At 39.7% G+C, this 12382-nt stretch overlaps 1 protein-coding gene across 1 annotated transcript in view; it reads left to right on the forward strand.

Moving 5' to 3' along the window:
• The window catches only part of LOC307153911 (ADP-ribosyl cyclase/cyclic ADP-ribose hydrolase 1), a 479938-nt gene that overhangs the window by 425604 nt on the left and 41952 nt on the right, over positions 1-12382 (forward strand). The gene's annotated exons all lie outside the window — the stretch shown is intronic.

A 12382-nucleotide genomic window follows, 5' to 3' on the forward strand; every position in this document is an offset into this window, starting at 1 on the left:
TAATGTATGCAGAAGTTATAACACTTCGTGTTTCTCTTTTCTCGCCATAAATTCGTTTCCTCGCCATGGCCAAACCGTTCGAGATATCAAAAAACCGTCCGCAATTTAGCATCCCCAATGTCTTGACTTCATGCACACCGAGTTTGATGGGGATCGGATGAATTCTCTAGGAGGAGGACATCAAATTCCACAGCAAGCGTTTTCCAAACAACCCATAATAGCCGACTTCCTGTTGGGCTGGCGTAAAACTTGACCAGGGAAAGTTGTTCGGCCCGATCAGATCTATATGTGTACCGAGTTTCATATTAATTCATGATATATGGATATATGGACCAAGTTTTCAGACCCCATTCAAGGGGGCGCTGTTGAGCCCTCCTGCCACGCCCGTTTCTGAAACTTTTCACATGTCTACTGGCTAATAAGTGTTATGTGTCTGTCGAGTTTCATAATAAATATCAGAACTAAACCCATTTTATTCTTTTTTTTTTTTCAATTTAACAATTGCTTAAGTTTAAAAACAGCCAGCATTTTTTTAGTCCCAAAAAATTAATACATCATGTCATTCATAGTGCTATACTGCCCTCTTGTGTTCAAAATCAGGTAGGCAGGTAGGTATTGTATCTATATAAAAATATACTAGGTATGTGAGGGTGAGAATATTTTACCATAAAAATATTTAGTATTATAGGTTAGTATAGTTAGTATAGTAATAGTTAGGTTAGTATAATAGGTTAATAAATGTTAATCAATGTTGTGGAAAATTTTGAGTGTATCATAAAATCAGAATAAGCTAAGACAAGTAATATTTTCTGTCTTTTATATATATATTAGGGCTGTCAAATGATTAATCGCGATTAATCGCATCCAAAATAAAAGGCCCTATTGTTTTCCTAAGGATTATTATTATTATTAGGGCCCAAGCCCTGAAAGGGCGAAGGCCCTATTGTTTTCGGTAGGATTATTAGGGCCCAAGCCCTGAAAGGGCGAAGGCCCTATTGTTTTCGGTAGGATTATTGTTTATTATTAGGGCCCAAGCCCTGAAATGCCATCAGGGCCGGGCTGAAGCTGGTACCCGGGGCGAGGCAGGGGGGCTCAATAGCGCCCCCTAGAACACAATCTGAAATCTTGGACACATACAAGAACGTATTAGTATGAAACTCGGTACACATATAGATCTCATCAGGCCGAACAACTTCCGCACTCTATGTTATTAGCTCTGCCCAACAGGAAGTCAACTATTATGGGTTGTTTGAAAAACGCATCCTCTGGAATTTGAAATACTCCTCCTAGAAAATTCGTCCAATCGCCTCCAAACTCGGTGTGCATGAAGTCAAGACATTGAGGATGAAAAATTGCCAGGGGATTTTTGATATCTCGAACGGTTTGGCCGTGGCGAGGAAACGAATTTATGGCGAATAAGGGACACAGGAAGTGTGTTATAACTTCTGCATACATTAACTGATCTTGATTAAACTTCAGCAGTGTGTTCGTTGTAAGAGGCCGATCACATTGATGTGATTATTGTGAGTCAAAGTTATAGCGCCACCAACTGGCAGCAGGAAGTGTGTCACTTTCAAAATGCTTTGAAATCACTCTCTTATTTTTACCCGATTTGCTTCAAAATTTATGTGTATAATGTAGACACACGGCAGATGTAGACCTGTGAAAGGATTATTGATATCTTAGATAGTGTTGCCATGGCAACGCATTGAACTTTAATATTCTTTTTTGATGTTTTTGAGACTCTTAGCATGCTTGAAATTGGATGAAACTCGACAGACACATCACATTTATTATACAGTAGACATGTGCAAAGTTTCAGAAATGGGCGTGGTGGAATGGCTCAGTAGCGCCACCTTTAGTCAAAAATAGGGGCTTAGTTTTTCCTAGAATCACAAAACTTGGTAGGTGTATTGTTCTCATCAAGCAGGACACCTTTCTAATTTACAGTCATAACCTCAGACCCACAGGAAGTCAGATATTTTGGTTTGAATGTGGATTTTCTGGAGAATTTTCTCTCTCTCTCTGTGTGTCTGTGTGTGTGTGGGGGGGGGGGATTTGTCTATTCCATTTAATCTTTGTTTTTCAAGGTTTCAGGGGCTTTTGGGGCCCTTAACGTGCTCAAAAACTCTTGAAACTTTCCACACAGGTCAGAACCCACGGTCATCAGAGCCGGGCTGAAACTGGTACCCGGGCGTGGCAGGGGGGCTCAACAGCGCCCCCTTGGACACGGTCTGAAAACTTGGTCCATATATCAAACACGCTTGCATGAATTAATATGAAACTCGGTACACATATAGATCTCATCGGGCCGAACAACTTCCGCACTCTAAGTTATTAGCTGCGCCCAAAAGGAAGTCGGCTATTATGGGTTGTTTGAAAAACGCATGCTGTGGAATTTAATGTACTCATCCTAGAGAATTCATCCAATCGCCTCCAAACTTGGTCAGCATGAAGTCAAGACATTGAGGATGATAAATTCCGGACGGATTTTTGATATCTCGAACAGTTTGGCCGTGGCGAGGAAACAATGGCGAGAAAAGAGAAACACGAAGTAATATAACTTCTGCATACGTTAACTGAACTTGATGAAACTTCAGCAGTGTGTTCGTGGTAAGAGGCCGATCAGATGGATGTAACTATTGTGAGTCAAAGTTATAGCGCCACCAACTGGCATATATATATATATATATATATATATATATATATATATATATATATATATATATATATATATATATATATATAAATAGCGATGGAGGGCCCAAGCCGGTGACACCGCCACCCCAGTGGCTTTAGTGTAACTAAAGGCACCAGGGTGGCGGTGCCACCGGCTTGGGCCCGCAATCGCTGCTCGCAGCTATATTTATATATATATATATATATATATATATATATATATATATATATATATATATATATATATATTTTATTATTAGGGCCCAAGCCCTGAAAGGGCGAAGGCCCTATTGTTTCCGGTAGGATTATTAGGGCCCAAGCCCTGAAAGGGCGAAGGCCCTATTGTTTTCGTTAGGATTATTAGGGCCCAAGCCCTGAAAGGGCGAAGGCCCTATTGTTTTCGTAAGGATTATTATTAGGGCCCAAGCCCTGAAAGGGCGAAGGCCCTATTGTTTTCGGTAGGATTATTTATAATTAGGGCCCAAGCCCTGAAAGGGCGAAGGCCCTATTGTTTTCGGTAGGATTATTAGGGCCCAAGCCCTGAAAGGGCGAAGGCCCTATTGTTTTCGGTAGGATTATTGTTTATTATTAGGGCCCAAGCCCTGAAAGGGCGAAGGCCCTATTGTTTTCGGTAGGATTATTTATTATTATTATTATTCTTATTTTTCTGTCAACCTTTCGGGCACTTTTGAGACCCTTAACGTGCTCGAAAACTCTTGAAACTTTGCACACGGGTCAGAACCAGCGGCCATCAGGGCCGGGCTGAAGCTGGTACCCGGGCGTGGCAGGGGGGCTCGACAGCGCCCCCTTGAACGGGGTCCGAAAACTTGGTCCATAAATCAGACACGCTTGCATGTAATAATATGAAACTCGGTACACATATAGATCTCATCGGGCCGAACAACTTTCGTACTTTTACTTTTTACGCCAGCCCAACAGGAAGTCGGCTATTATGGGTTGTTTTGAAACGCATGCTGTGGAATTTAATGTACTCCTCCTAGAGAATTCATCCAATCGCCTCCAAACTCGGTCAGCATGAAGTCAAGACATTGAGGATGCTAAATTGCGGACGGATTTTTGATATCTCGAACGGTTTGGCCATGGCGAGGACACAAATTTATGGCGAGAAAAGAGAAACACGAAGTGTTATAACTTCTGCACACATTAACTGATCTTGATGAAACTTCAGCAGTGTGTTAGTGGTAAGAGGCCGATCATATGGATGTAACTATTGTGAGTCAAAGTTATAGCGCCACCAACTGGTAGCAGGAAGTGTGTAACTTTCAAAATGATTTTGACAAAAGTGGGGGGGTTACTTTTACCCACAGTTACAAAAATCAGTACGCATATTGGTCTCATCGAGCCGGACAACTTTCTAATTTACAGTCATTAGATCTGAGCAACAGGAAGTCAGATATTTTGGTTTGAATGTGGATTTTTTGGATATGTCAGACTCTGAGTTTTTAGCTACTCCTCCTAAGTGGTTTATTTTATTCACACCAAACTTTTTCAACATGATAAAAATACATTAAAGATATATATATATATATAAATATATATATATAAATATAGCTGCGAGCAGCGATGAAGGGCCAAAGCTGGGGGCACCGCCACCCCGGTGCCTTTAGGTAACTAAAGGCACCGGGGTTGCGCTGCCACCGGCTTGGGCCCGTAATCGCTGCTCGCAGCTATATTTTATTATTATTATTATTATTATTATTATTATTATTATTATTTTTCTGTCAACCTTTCGGGCACTTTTGAGACCCTTAACGTGCTCGAAAACTCTTGAAACTTTGCACACGGGTCAGAACCCGTGGCCATCAGGGCTGGGCTGAAGCTGGTACCCGGGCGTGGCAGGGTGGCTCGACAGCGCCCCCTTGAACGGGGTCCGAAAACTTGGTCCATAAATCAGACACGTTTGCATGTAATAATATGAAACTCGGTACACATATAGATCTCATCGGGCCGAACAACTTTCGTACTTTTACTTTTTACGCCAGCCCAACAGGAAGTCGGCTATTATGGGTTGTTTTGAAACGCATGCTGTGGAATTTAATGTACTCCTCCTAGAGAATTCATCCAATCGCCTCCAAACTCGGTCAGCATGAAGTCAAGACATTGAGGATGCTAAATTGCGGACGGATTTTTGATATCTCGAACGGTTTGGCCGTGGCAAGGAAACGAATTTATGGCGAATAAGGGACACAGGAAGTGTGTTATAACTTCAGCATACATTATCTGATCTTGATGAAACTTCAGCAGTGTGTTCGTTGTAAGAGGCCGATCGCACAGATGTGACTATTGTGAGTCAAAGTTATAGCGCCACCAACAGGCGGCAGGAAGTACATCACTATTAAAATGCTTTGAAATCACTCTCTTATTTTTACCTGATTTGCTTCAAACTTTATGTGTACAATGTAGACACACAGCAGATGTAAACCTGTGAAAGGATTATTGATATCTTAGATACTGTTGCCGTGGCAACGCATCAAACTTTAATATTCTTTTTTTATGCTTTTGAGACTCTTAACATACTTGAAATTGCATGAAACTCGACAGACACATCACATTTATTAGCCCGTAGACATGTGCAAAGTTTCAGAAACGGGCGTGGTGAGGGGCTCAGTAGCACCACCTTTAGTCATAAGTGGGGGGGTTAGTTTTATCAACAGCAACAAAACTTGGTATGTGTATTGTTCTCATCAAGACGGACAACTTTCTAATTTACATGATCTATCTCCGACCAACAGGAAGAGAGATATTTTGGTTTGAATGTGGATTTTCTGAAGAATTTTCTCTCCCTCTCTCTGTGTCTCTGTGTGTGTGAGGGGAGGGGGGAATTTGACTATTGCTTTTATATTGTTAATCAAGGTTTCAGGGGCTTTTGGGGTCCTTAACATGCTCAAAAACTCTTGAAACTTTGCACACAAGTCAGAACCCCCTGCCATCAGGGACGGGCTGAAGCTGGTACCCGGGCGTGGCAGGGGGGCTCAACAGCGCCCCCTTGAAAGGGGTCCCAAAACTTGGTCCATAGATCAAACACGCTTGCATGAATTAATATGAAACTCGGTACACATATAGATCTCATCGGGCCGAACAACTTTCCCCCGGTCAAGTTTTACGCCAGCCCAACAGGAAGTCGGCTATTATGGGTTGTTTGGAAAACGCTTGCTGTGGAATGCGAAGTACTCCTCCTAGAGAATTCATCCAATCCCCACCAAACTCGGTGTGCATGAAGTCAAGACATTGAGGATTCTAAATTGCAGACGGATTTTTGATATCTCGAACGGTTTGGCCGTGGCGAGGAAACGAAATTATGGCGAGAAAAGAGAAACACGAAGTGGTATAACTTCTGCATACATTAACTGATCTTCATGAAACTTCACCAGTGTGTTCGTGGTAAGAGGCCGATCAGATGGATGTAACTATTGTGAGCCAAAGTTATAGCGCCACCAACTGGCAGCAGGAAGTGTGTCACTTTCAACATGCTTTTGACAAAAGTGGGGGGGTTAGTTTTACCAACAGTTCCAAAAATCAGTATATATATTGGTCTCATCGAGTCAGACAACTTTCTAATTTACAGTTATTAGCTCAGAGCAAAAGGAAGTCAGATATTTTGGTTTGAATGTGGATTTTTTGGATATTTCAGACTCTGAGTTTTTAGCTACTCTTCCTAACTGGTTTATTTTATTCACACCAAACTTTTTCAAAATGATGAAAATACATTAAAGATGCTAAATTGTGAACGGATATTAAACATCTCAAACGGTTTTGCTATAGTGAGGGACTAAAGTAATGTACAAAAAGGAAACTAAAAGCCTCATCTTCTAAAAATATAATTAAAAAACATTTATTTCTATATAAAAGTATACAAATATCACAACTAAACCCATTTTATTCTTTTTTTTTTCAATTTAATAATAATTTATAAGTTTAAAAATAGTAATTGTACTATTTAGTCCCATAAAAGTCAAGTCATACATAGGGCTATACTGCCCTCTTGTGTTCAAAATCAGGTAGGCCTATTGTATCTACATAAAAATATACTAGGTTTGTGACGGTGAGAATATTTTACCACTGGTTAATCTATGTGTGACACCGCTGGGGGCTTTTGAATCGCCAACTTAAAAACGAAAGTAAAATATGCTCGTCCGCACTGACATTGATAGTGGTTGAGTGAGCGTTTCAAATGAATTCCTATGGAAGTAGGAATTAACTGAAAAACGTTCACTCTGTTCTGCTCGTTCCTCGCCGTGGATGCGCACCGTTATGAATGCCCGTGCAGCCATGAGCATTTTAGTTTAATTTTACAATTAGCGCCTTTCGGGGGGTGGATTGCTTGAAATTATTTTACAAAAGCACAATGTTGTGTTTTATTGCGACTGTACACACATATAAGTTAACACTTTGCAGTTTGAATGTCGTCCTGTATAATGACGGAGTATGTTTTTATGTGTCCACTCTTCAATCGCGCCCACGCCACACACACACACACACACACGGTTTACTATCTTTGTGGGGACTCTCCATAGACATAATGGTTTTTATACTGTACAAACTGTATATTCTATCTCCTCACACTAACCCTACCCCTAAACCTACCTATCCCAGAAAACTTTCTGCATTTTTACATTTCCAAAAAAACTCATTCTGTATGATTTATAAGCTTGTTTACCCATGGGGACCTCTATTTAGGTCCCCACTGTGACACGAGTCCCCATGAGTCTGTGTGCATTCAGGTTGAAGTCCCCACCGGGAATAGAAAAACATGAACACACATACACACACACACACACACACACACACACACACACACACACACACACACACACACACACACACACACACACACACACACACACACACACACACAAACACACAAACACACATTCCAGCATTGCAATCTTGACATTGCAGCCTGTTCATTATAGCCTTAATAAAATATAATAATAAAATAGTTAACCTAACATATAAAAATTACACTGCTCTAAATAGTCAGTAGTACAATTCGTACATTCACAGTAAGCACCACTCCACTGTGATGTTTCAAGCACATTTTTGCGCGTGTGAAGAGGATGATTTTTTCCGTCGATATTGGAACACGAGTGAAGAACAAAGCCTATAATAAAGAATAGTTTAGCATCTAAATACATCGCAAATGCTGAAACATTTTGATTCTAATGAGAGGGTTACGTGAGCCCAACAGTGCTTACTTTCGTTTTTATTTTTACATTAAATTTAAAAGATTTGTTGTGGAATATTTTGAGTGTATCATAAAATCAGAATAAGGTAATAAGGTTTCTGTCTTTTATATATATATATATATATATATATATATATATATATAAATATAGCTGCGAGCAGCGATGAAGGGCCAAAGCCGGTGGCACCGCCACCCCGGTGCCTTTAGGTAACTAAAGGCACCAGGGTTGCGGTGCCACCGGCTTGGGCCCGTAATCGCTGCTCGCAGCTATATTTATTATTATTATTATTTTGTCAACCTTTCGGGCACTTTTGGGGCCCTTAACGTGCTCGAAAACTCTTGAAACTTTGCACACGGGTCAGAACCCGCGGCCATCAGGGCCGGGCTGAAGCTGGTACCCGGGCGTGGCAGGGGGGCTCGACAGCGCCCCCTGGAACGGGATCCGAACACGTGTCCATAAATCAAACACGCTTGCATGTAATAAAATGAAACTCGGTACACATATAGATCTCATCGGGCCGAACAACTTTCGTGCTCTAAGTTTTACGCCAGCCAAACAGGAAGTCGGCTATTTAGGGTTGTTTGGAAACGCATGCTGTGGAATTTAATGTACTCCTCCTAGAGAATTCATCCATTCGCCTCCAAACTCGGTCAGCGTGAAGTCAAGGCATTGAGGATGCTAAATTGCGGACGGATTTTTAATATCTCGAACGGTTTGGCCGTGGCGAGGAAACGAATTTATGGCGAATAATGGAAACAGGAAGTGTGTTATAACTTCTGCATACATTAACTGATCTTGATTCAACTTCAGCAGTGTGTTCGTTGTAAGAGGCCGATCACATGGATGTGACTATTGTGAGTCAAAGTTATAGCGCCATCAACTGGCAGCAGGAAGTGTGTCCCTTTCAAAATGCTTTAAAATCACCCTCTTATTTTTACCCAATTTGCTTCAAACTTTTTGTGTTTAATGTAAACACACGGCAGATGTAGACCTGTGAAAGGATTTTTGATATCTTTAATAATGTTGCCATGGCAACGCTTCAAACTTTAATATTTTTTTTTGATGCTTTTGAGACTCTTAACATACTTGAAATTGCATGAAACTCGACAGACACATCACATTTATAAGCCCGTAGACATGTGCAAAGTTTCAGAAACGGGCGTGGTGAGGGGCTCAGTAGCGCCACCTTTAGTCATAAGTGGGGGGGTTAGTTTTATCAACAGCAACAAAACTTGGTATGTGTATTGTTCTCATCAAGACGGACAACTTTCTAATTTACATTAACCATCTCCGACCAACAGGAAGAGAGATATTTTGGTTTGAATGTGGATTTTCTGAAGAATTTTCTCTCCCTCTCTCTGTGTCTATGTGTGTGTGAGGGGAGGGGGGGAGGGATTTGACTATTGCTTTTATATTGTTAATCAAGGTTTCAGGGGCTTTTGGGGTCCTTAACGTGCTCAAAAACTCTTGAAACTTTGCACACAGGTCAGAACCCACGGCCATCAGGGCCGGGCTGAAGCTGGTACCCGGGCGTGGCTGGGGGGCTCAACAGCGCCCCCTTGAACGGGGTTCTAAAACTTGGTCCATATATCAAACACGCTTGCATGAATTAATATGAAACTCGGTACACATATAGATCTCATCGTGCCGAACAACTTTCCCCTGGTCAAGTTTTACGCCAGCCCAACAGGAAGTCGGCTATTATGGGTTGTTTGGAAAACACTTGCTGTGGAATGTGAAATACTCCTCCTAGAAAATTCACCGTGTCCCCTCCAAACTCGGTGTGCATGTAGTCAAGACTTTGAGGATGCTAAATTGCGGACGGATTTTTGATATCTCGAACGGTTTGGCCGTGGCGAGGAATCGAATTTATGGCGAGAAAAGAGAAACACGAAGTGGAATAACTTCTGCATACATTAACTGATCTTGATGAAACTTCACCAGTGTGTTCGTGGTAAGAGGCCGATCAGATGTATGTAGCTATTGTGATTCAAAGTTATAGCGCCACTAACTGGCAGCAGGAAGTGTGTCACTTTCAACATGCTTTTGACAAAAGTGGGGGGGTTAGTTTTAACTACAGTAAAAAAAACTCAGTTCATATATTGATCTCATCGACCCGGACAACTTTCTAATTTAAAGTCATTAGCTCTGACCATCAGGAAGTCAGATATTTTGGTCTGAATGTGGATTTTTTTTGCAAAATCAGCCTCTGAATTTTTAGCCACCTTTATCTAAGTGGTTTATTTTATTCCCACCAAACTTTTTCAACATGATAAAAATATATTAATGATGCTAAATTGTGAACGGATAATAAATATCTCAAACGGTTTTGCTATGGCGAGGGATTAAAGTATTGTCTAAAAAGGAAACACTAAAAGGTTCATATATTCTAAAAATTTAATTATAAACCATTTATTACTATATAAAAGTATACAAATATCAGAACTTAACTCATTTTATTCTTTTTTTTTCAATTTAAGAATGAAGTTTAAGTTTAAAAACTGCCAGAATGGTTGTTTAGTCTAAACAATAAATAAATAAAGTCAAACATAGTGCTATACTGCCCTCTTGTGTTCAAAATCAGGTAGGCCTATTATATCTATATAAAAATATACTAGGTATGTGACGGTAAGAATATTTTACCACCGGTTAACTGACGTGTGACACTGCTGGGGGCTTTTTAATCGCTAACTTAAAAACGAAAGTAAAATATGTTCGTCCGCACGGACATTGATAATGGTGCGGAGCAGAGCGAGCATTTTCAATAAATTCCTATGGAAGGAGGAATGACCTAAAAAACGTTGACTCTGTTCTGCTCGTTCCTCGCTGAGGACGCGCACCATTATGAATGCCTGTGCAGCCGTGAGCATTTTAGTTTCATTTTCGGGGAGGATTGCTTGAATGTATTTAAAAAAAGCACAATGTTGTGTTTTATTGCTACTGTACAAAAATATAAGTTAACACTTTGCAGTTTGAATGATGTTCTGAACAAAATGACAGAGTATGTTTTTATGTGTCCACTGTTTAATCGCGCCCTCGTTTTAGAGATTCCCAAGTTATTTTTTCATTTAAGTTTTTTCATTGTTCTAATCAGGTCAGGCAAGTAAAACTATCTGTGTCTTATCCATTACATTTTTATATAATATATATACACTACTGTTCAAAAATTTGGGGTCAGTAAGATTTTTAAGCGAGGTTTCTTCTGCTCACCAAGGCTGCATTTATTTGATTAAAAATACAAACAAAAACAGTAATATTGTAAAATAGTATTCCAATTTAAAACAGCTGCTTTCTATTTTAATATATTTTAAACTGTTATTTATTCCTGTGATCAAAGCTGAGTTTTCAGCATCATTACTCCAGTCGTCACTGTCACATGATCCTTCAGAAATTATTCTAATATGATGATTGATGCTCAAGAAACATTCATTATTATTTTAAATGTCGAAAACAGTTGTGTACAGTCTTTGATGAATAGAAAGTTCAAAAGAACAGCATTTATCTGAAATCTAAAGCTTTTGTAACATTAAACACTACCGTTCAGAAGTTTGGGGTCAGTAATAATTTTAATTTTATTTTTGGGGGAAAGAAATAAAATAAATCAATACTTTTATTAATCGAGAATGAGTTAAACTGATCAAAAGTTACAGTACAGACATTTAAAATGTTAAAAAAATATATATTTGAAATAAATGCTGTTCTTTTGAACTTTACATTCATCAACGCATTTTGAAAAAAAATCTGTACACAACTGTTTTCAACATTGAAAATAATAATTAATATTTATTGACCATCATTCATCATATTAGAATGATTTCTGAAGGATCATGTGACACTGAAGATGGGAGTAATGATGCTGAAAACTCAGCTTTGATCACATAAATTAATTACAGTGTAAAATATTTTAAAATAGAAAACAGCTGTTTTAAATTGGAATAATATTTCACAATATTACTGTTTTTGTTTGTATTTTTAATCAAATAAATGCAGCCTTGGTGAGCAGAAGAGACTTCTCCTAAAAACATTAAAAATCTTCCTGACCACAAACTTTTGAATGGTATATATATATATATATATATATATATATATATATATATATATATATATGTTTGTATAATATATATATATATATATATAAATATAGCTGCGAGCAGCGATGGAGGGCCAAAGCCGGCGGTACCGCCACCCCGGTGCCTTTAGGTAACTAAAGGCACCGGGGTTGCGGTGCCACCGGCTTGGGCCCGTAATCGCTGCTCGCAGCTATATTTAGGGCCCAAGCCCTGAAAGGGCGAAGGCCCTATTGTTTCCGGTAGGATTATTTATTAGGGCCCAAGCCCTGAAAGGGCGAAGGCCCTATTGTTTTCGGTAGGATTATTAGGGCCCAAGCCCTGAAAGGGCGAAGGCCCTATTGTTTTCGGTAGGATTATTTATTATTATTATTATTAGGGCCCAAGCCCTGAAAGGGCGAAGGCCCTATTGTTTCCGGTAGGATTATT

Source organism: Squalius cephalus, assembly GCF_949319135.1.
Source record: "Squalius cephalus genome assembly, chromosome: 25".
NCBI lineage: Eukaryota > Metazoa > Chordata > Actinopteri > Cypriniformes > Leuciscidae > Squalius > Squalius cephalus.